Here is an 8,030-nt window from a genome sequence, read left to right on the forward strand (position 1 = left end):
TTGGACTTTGTAGGTTCCCAGCGGGCACTTGGACTATGTAGGTTCCCTATCGGGTACTTGGACTGTCTGGGTTAACTAGCGGGCAATTGGACTGTCTGGGTTACCTAGTGGGCACTTGGACTATGTAGTTTACCTAGCACGCACTTGGACTATGTAGGTTAACTAGCGGGCATTTGGACTATCTAGGTTACCTAGAGGGCACTTGGACTATGTACGTTCCCTAGCGGGAACTTGGGCTATCTACGTTACCTAGCGGGCAATTGGACTATGTAGGTTAACAAACGGGCACTTGGACTATGTAGGTAACATAATGGTCACTTGGACTGTCTAGGTTACCTAGCGGGGACTTGGACTATGTAGGTTAACTAGCGGTCACTTGGACTATGTAAGATCCCTATCGGACATTTGTACTACTTAGGTTAACTAGCGGGCACTTTGACTATCTGGGTTAACTAGCGGGAACTTGGACTATCTAGGTCAACTAGCGGGCCCTTGTACGATGTAGGTTAACTAGCGGGCACTTGGACTATCTAGGTTAACTAGCGGACCTTGTACTATGTAGGTTAACTAGCGGGCACTTGGACTATGTACGTCCCCTAGTGGGCACTTGGACTATCTAGGTTAACTAACGGGCACTAGGACTATCTAGGTTAACTAGCGGGCACTGGACTACCTAGGTTACCTAGCAGGCACTTGAATTATGAAGGATCCCAAGCGGGCACTTGGACAATCTAAGTTAACTAGCGGGCACTTGGACTATCTAGGTTAATTAGCGGGCACTTGGACTATCAAAGTTAACAAGTGAGCCCTTGGACTATGTAGGTTAAGTAGCGGGCCCTTGGACTATCTGGGTTACCTACCGGCACTTGGACTATCTAAGTTAATGAACGGGCACTTGGAATATGCAGGTAACCTAGCGGGCACTTGGACTGTCTAGGTTATCTAGCGGGCACTTGGACTTCTAGGTTAACAAACGGGCACTTGGACATTGTAGGATGCTTAGAGGGCACTTGGACAATCTAGGTTAGGTAACGGGCACTTTGAGTATCTAGGTTACCTAGCGGGAACTTGGACAATATAAGTTACCTAGCGGGCACTTGGACTATCTAGGTTACATAGCGGGCACTTGGACTATGTAGGTTAACTAGCGAGCACTTGGACTCTAGGTTACCTAGCGGGCACTTGGACTATGTGGGTTTCCTAGCGGGCACTTTGACTATCTAGGTTAACGAACGGGCACTTGGAATATGTAGGTAACCTAGCGGGCACTTGGACAGTCTAGGTTACCTAGCTGGCACTTGGACTATCTAGGTTAACGAACGGGCACTTGGACTATCTAGGTTAACTAGCGGGCACTTGGACTATATAGGTCAACTAGCGGGCCCTTGTACTATGTAGGTTAACTAGCGAGCACTTGGAGTATCTAGATTAACTAGCGGACCTTGGTCTACGTACGTTAACTAGTGGCCCCTTGGACTATGTAGGTTAACTAGCGGGCACTTGGACGATATAGGTTAACTAGAGGGCACTTGGACTATCTAGGTTAACTAGCGTGCACTTGGACTATCTAGGTTAACTAGCGGGCACTTGGACTATCAAAGTTAACAAGTGAGCCCTTGGACTATGTAGGTTAACAAGCGGTCACTTGGACTATCTAGGTTAACTAGCTGACCTTGGACTATGTAGGTTAACTAGCGGGGACTTGGACTATCTAGGTTAACTAGCGGGCACTTGCACAATGCAGGTTCCCTAGCGAGCACTTTGACTATGTAGGTTCCCTAGCGGGCACTTGGACTATATAGGTTCCCTATGGGCACTTGGACTATCTAGGTTCCCTAACGGGCACATGGAATATACAGGTTCCCTATCGGGAATTTGGACTATGTAGGTTCCTCAGCGGGCACCTGGACTATGTAGGTTCCCTATCGGGCAGTGGACTATGTAGGTTAACTAGCAGGCCCTTGGACTATCTAGGTTACCTAGCGGGCACTTGTACTATGTAGGTTAACTAGCGGACACTTGGACAATCTAGGTTACCTAGCGGGCACTTGAACTATGTACATACCCTAGCGGGCACTTGGACTATCTTGGTTACCTAGCGGGCACTTGGCCTATCTAGGTTAACGAACGGACACTTGGGCTATGTAGGTTAACTAGCGGACACTTCGACTATCTAGGTTAGCCAACGGGCAATTGGACTATCTAGGTTACCTAGCGGGCACTTGGCCTATCTAGGTTAACGAACGGACACTTGGGCTATGTAGGTTAACTAGCGGACACTTCGACTATCTAGGTTAGCCAACGGGCAATTGGACTATTTAGTTTACCTAGCAGGCACTTTGACTATCTAGGTTAACTAACGGGCACTTGGACTATGTAGGTTGCCTAGCGAGCACTTGGACTATGTAGGTTCCCAGCGGGTACTTGGACTATGTAGGTTCCCTATCGGGCAGTGGACTATGTAGGTTAACTAGCAGGCCCTTGGACTATCTAGGTTACCTAGCGGGCACTTGTACTATGTAGGTTAACTAGCGGACACTTGGACAATCTAGGTTACCTAGCGGGCACTTGAACTATGTACATACCCTAGCGGGCACTTGGACTATCTTGGTTACCTAGCGGGCACTTGGCCTATCTAGGTTAACGAACGGACACTTGGACTATGTAGGTTAACTAGCGGACACTTCGACTATCTAGGTTAGCCAACGGGCAATTGGACTATCTAGGTTACCTAGCGGGCACTTGGACTATTTAGGTTACCTAGCAGGCGCTTTGACTATCTAGGTTAACTAACGGGCACTTGGACTATGTAGGTTGCCTAGCGAGCACTTGGACTTTGTAGGTTCCCAGCGGGCACTTGGACTATGTAGGTTCCCTATCGGGTACTTGGACTGTCTGGGTTAACTAGCGGGCAATTGGACTGTCTGGGTTACCTAGTGGGCACTTGGACTATGTAGTTTACCTAGCACGCACTTGGACTATGTAGGTTAACTAGCGGGCATTTGGACTATCTAGGTTACCTAGAGGGCACTTGGACTATGTACGTTCCCTAGCGGGAACTTGGGCTATCTACGTTACCTAGCGGGCAATTGGACTATGTAGGTTAACAAACGGGCACTTGGACTATGTAGGTAACATAATGGTCACTTGGACTGTCTAGGTTACCTAGCGGGGACTTGGACTATGTAGGTTAACTAGCGGTCACTTGGACTATGTAAGATCCCTATCGGACATTTGTACTACTTAGGTTAACTAGCGGGCACTTTGACTATCTGGGTTAACTAGCGGGAACTTGGACTATCTAGGTCAACTAGCGGGCCCTTGTACGATGTAGGTTAACTAGCGGGCACTTGGACTATCTAGGTTAACTAGCGGACCTTGTACTATGTAGGTTAACTAGCGGGCACTTGGACTATGTACGTCCCCTAGTGGGCACTTGGACTATCTAGGTTAACTAACGGGCACTAGGACTATCTAGGTTAACTAGCGGGCACTGGACTACCTAGGTTACCTAGCAGGCACTTGAATTATGAAGGATCCCAAGCGGGCACTTGGACAATCTAAGTTAACTAGCGGGCACTTGGACTATCTAGGTTAATTAGCGGGCACTTGGACTATCAAAGTTAACAAGTGAGCCCTTGGACTATGTAGGTTAAGTAGCGGGCCCTTGGACTATCTGGGTTACCTACCGGCACTTGGACTATCAAAGTTAATGAACGGGCACTTGGAATATGCAGGTAACCTAGCGGGCACTTGGACTGTCTAGGTTATCTAGCGGGCACTTGGACTTCTAGGTTAACAAACGGGCACTTGGACATTGTAGGATGCTTAGAGGGCACTTGGACAATCTAGGTTAGGTAACGGGCACTTTGAGTATCTAGGTTACCTAGCGGGAACTTGGACAATATAAGTTACCTAGCGGGCACTTGGACTATCTAGGTTACATAGCGGGCACTTGGACTATGTAGGTTAACTAGCGAGCACTTGGACTCTAGGTTACCTAGCGGGCACTTGGACTATGTGGGTTTCCTAGCGGGCACTTTGACTATCTAGGTTAACGAACGGGCACTTGGAATATGTAGGTAACCTAGCGGGCACTTGGACAGTCTAGGTTACCTAGCTGGCACTTGGACTATCTAGGTTAACGAACGGGCACTTGGACTATCTAGGTTAACTAGCGGGCACTTGGACTATATAGGTCAACTAGCGGGCCCTTGTACTATGTAGGTTAACTAGCGAGCACTTGGAGTATCTAGATTAACTAGCGGACCTTGGTCTACGTACGTTAACTAGCGGGCCCTTGGACTATGTAGGTTAACTAGCGGGCACTTGGACGATATAGGTTAACTAGAGGGCACTTGGACTATCTAGGTTAACTAGCGTGCACTTGGACTATCTAGGTTAACTAGCGGGCACTTGGACTATCAAAGTTAACAAGTGAGCCCTTGGACTATGTAGGTTAACAAGCGGTCACTTGGACTATCTAGGTTAACTAGCTGACCTTGGACTATGTAGGTTAACTAGCGGGGACTTGGACTATCTAGGTTAACTAGCGGGCACTTGCACAATGCAGGTTCCCTAGCGAGCACTTTGACTATGTAGGTTCCCTAGCGGGCACTTGGACTATATAGGTTCCCTATGGGCACTTGGACTATCTAGGTTCCCTAACGGGCACATGGAATATACAGGTTCCCTATCGGGAATTTGGACTATGTAGGTTCCTCAGCGGGCACCTGGACTATGTAGGTTCCCTATCGGGCAGTGGACTATGTAGGTTAACTAGCAGGCCCTTGGACTATCTAGGTTACCTAGCGGGCACTTGTACTATGTAGGTTAACTAGCGGACACTTGGACAATCTAGGTTACCTAGGGGGCACTTGAACTATGTACATACCCTAGCGGGCACTTGGACTATCTTGGTTACCTAGCGGGCACTTGGCCTATCTAGGTTAACGAACGGACACTTGGGCTATGTAGGTTAACTAGCGGACACTTCGACTATCTAGGTTAGCCAACGGGCAATTGGACTATCTAGGTTACCTAGCGGGCACTTGGCCTATCTAGGTTAACGAACGGACACTTGGGCTATGTAGGTTAACTAGCGGACACTTCGACTATCTAGGTTAGCCAACGGGCAATTGGACTATTTAGTTTACCTAGCAGGCACTTTGACTATCTAGGTTAACTAACGGGCACTTGGACTATGTAGGTTGCCTAGCGAGCACTTGGACTATGTAGGTTCCCAGCGGGTACTTGGACTATGTAGGTTCCCTATCGGGCAGTGGACTATGTAGGTTAACTAGCAGGCCCTTGGACTATCTAGGTTACCTAGCGGGCACTTGTACTATGTAGGTTAACTAGCGGACACTTGGACAATCTAGGTTACCTAGCGGGCACTTGAACTATGTACATACCCTAGCGGGCACTTGGACTATCTTGGTTACCTAGCGGGCACTTGGCCTATCTAGGTTAACGAACGGACACTTGGGCTATGTAGGTTAACTAGCGGACACTTCGACTATCTAGGTTAGCCAACGGGCAATTGGACTATCTAGGTTACCTAGCGGGCACTTGGCCTATCTAGGTTAACGAACGGACACTTGGGCTATGTAGGTTAACTAGCGGACACTTCGACTATCTAGGTTAGCCAACGGGCAATTGGACTATTTAGTTTACCTAGCAGGCACTTTGACTATCTAGGTTAACTAACGGGCACTTGGACTATGTAGGTTGCCTAGCGAGCACTTGGACTATGTAGGTTCCCAGCGGGTACTTGGACTATGTAGGTTCCCTATCGGGCAGTGGACTATGTAGGTTAACTAGCAGGCCCTTGGACTATCTAGGTTACCTAGCGGGCACTTGTACTATGTAGGTTAACTAGCGGACACTTGGACAATCTAGGTTACCTAGCGGGCACTTGAACTATGTACATACCCTAGCGGGCACTTGGACTATCTTGGTTACCTAGCGGGCACTTGGCCTATCTAGGTTAACGAACGGACACTTGGACTATGTAGGTTAACTAGCGGACACTTCGACTATCTAGGTTAGCCAACGGGCAATTGGACTATCTAGGTTACCTAGCGGGCACTTGGACTATTTAGGTTACCTAGCAGGCGCTTTGACTATCTAGGTTAACTAACGGGCACTTGGACTATGTAGGTTGCCTAGCGAGCACTTGGACTTTGTAGGTTCCCAGCGGGCACTTGGACTATGTAGGTTCCCTATCGGGTACTTGGACTGTCTGGGTTAACTAGCGGGCAATTGGACTGTCTGGGTTACCTAGTGGGCACTTGGACTATGTAGTTTACCTAGCACGCACTTGGACTATGTAGGTTAACTAGCGGGCATTTGGACTATCTAGGTTACCTAGAGGGCACTTGGACTATGTACGTTCCCTAGCGGGAACTTGGGCTATCTACGTTACCTAGCGGGCAATTGGACTATGTAGGTTAACAAACGGGCACTTGGACTATGTAGTTAACATAATGGTCACTTGGACTGTCTAGGTTACCTAGCGGGGACTTGGACTATGTAGGTTAACTAGCGGTCACTTGGACTATGTAAGATCCCTATCGGACATTTGTACTACTTAGGTTAACTAGCGGGCACTTTGACTATCTGGGTTAACTAGCGGGAACTTGGACTATCTAGGTCAACTAGCGGGCCCTTGTACGATGTAGGTTAACTAGCGGGCACTTGGACTATCTAGGTTAACTAGCGGACCTTGTACTATGTAGGTTAACTAGCGGGCACTTGGACTATGTACGTCCCCTAGTGGGCACTTGGACTATCTAGGTTAACTAACGGGCACTAGGACTATCTAGGTTAACTAGCGGGCACTGGACTACCTAGGTTACCTAGCAGGCACTTGAATTATGAAGGATCCCAAGCGGGCACTTGGACAATCTAAGTTAACTAGCGGGCACTTGGACTATCTAGGTTAATTAGCGGGCACTTGGACTATCAAAGTTAACAAGTGAGCCCTTGGACTATGTAGGTTAAGTAGCGGGCCCTTGGACTATCTGGGTTACCTACCGGCACTTGGACTATCAAAGTTAATGAACGGGCACTTGGAATATGCAGGTAACCTAGCGGGCACTTGGACTGTCTAGGTTATCTAGCGGGCACTTGGACTTCTAGGTTAACAAACGGGCACTTGGACATTGTAGGATGCTTAGAGGGCACTTGGACAATCTAGGTTAGGTAACGGGCACTTTGAGTATCTAGGTTACCTAGCGGGAACTTGGACAATATAAGTTACCTAGCGGGCACTTGGACTATCTAGGTTACATAGCGGGCACTTGGACTATGTAGGTTAACTAGCGAGCACTTGGACTCTAGGTTACCTAGCGGGCACTTGGACTATGTAGGTTTCCTAGCGGGCACTTTGACTATCTAGGTTAACGAACGGGCACTTGGAATATGTAGGTAACCTAGCGGGCACTTGGACAGTCTAGGTTACCTAGCTGGCACTTGGACTATCTAGGTTAACGAACGGGCACTTGGACTATCTAGGTTAACTAGCGGGCACTTGGACTATATAGGTCAACTAGCGGGCCCTTGTACTATGTAGGTTAACTAGCGAGCACTTGGAGTATCTAGATTAACTAGCGGACCTTGGTCTACGTACGTTAACTAGCGGGCCCTTGGACTATGTAGGTTAACTAGCGGGCACTTGGACGATATAGGTTAACTAGAGGGCACTTGGACTATCTAGGTTAACTAGCGTGCACTTGGACTATCTAGGTTAACTAGCGGGCACTTGGACTATCAAAGTTAACAAGTGAGCCCTTGGACTATGTAGGTTAACTAGCGGGCCCTTGGACTATCTAGGTTACCTAGCGGGCACTTGGACTATCTAGGTTACCTAGCGGGCACTTGGACTTCTAGGTTAACGAACGGGCACTTGGACTATGTAGGATGCTTAGCGGGCACTTGGACAATCTAGGTTAGGTAACGGGCACTTTGAGTATCTAGGTTACCTAGCGGGAACTTGGACAATATAAGTTACCTAGCGGGCACTTGGA

Source organism: Tenrec ecaudatus (genome assembly GCF_050624435.1).
Source record: "Tenrec ecaudatus isolate mTenEca1 chromosome 2 unlocalized genomic scaffold, mTenEca1.hap1 SUPER_2_unloc_3, whole genome shotgun sequence".
Taxonomy (NCBI): Eukaryota; Metazoa; Chordata; class Mammalia; order Afrosoricida; family Tenrecidae; genus Tenrec; species Tenrec ecaudatus.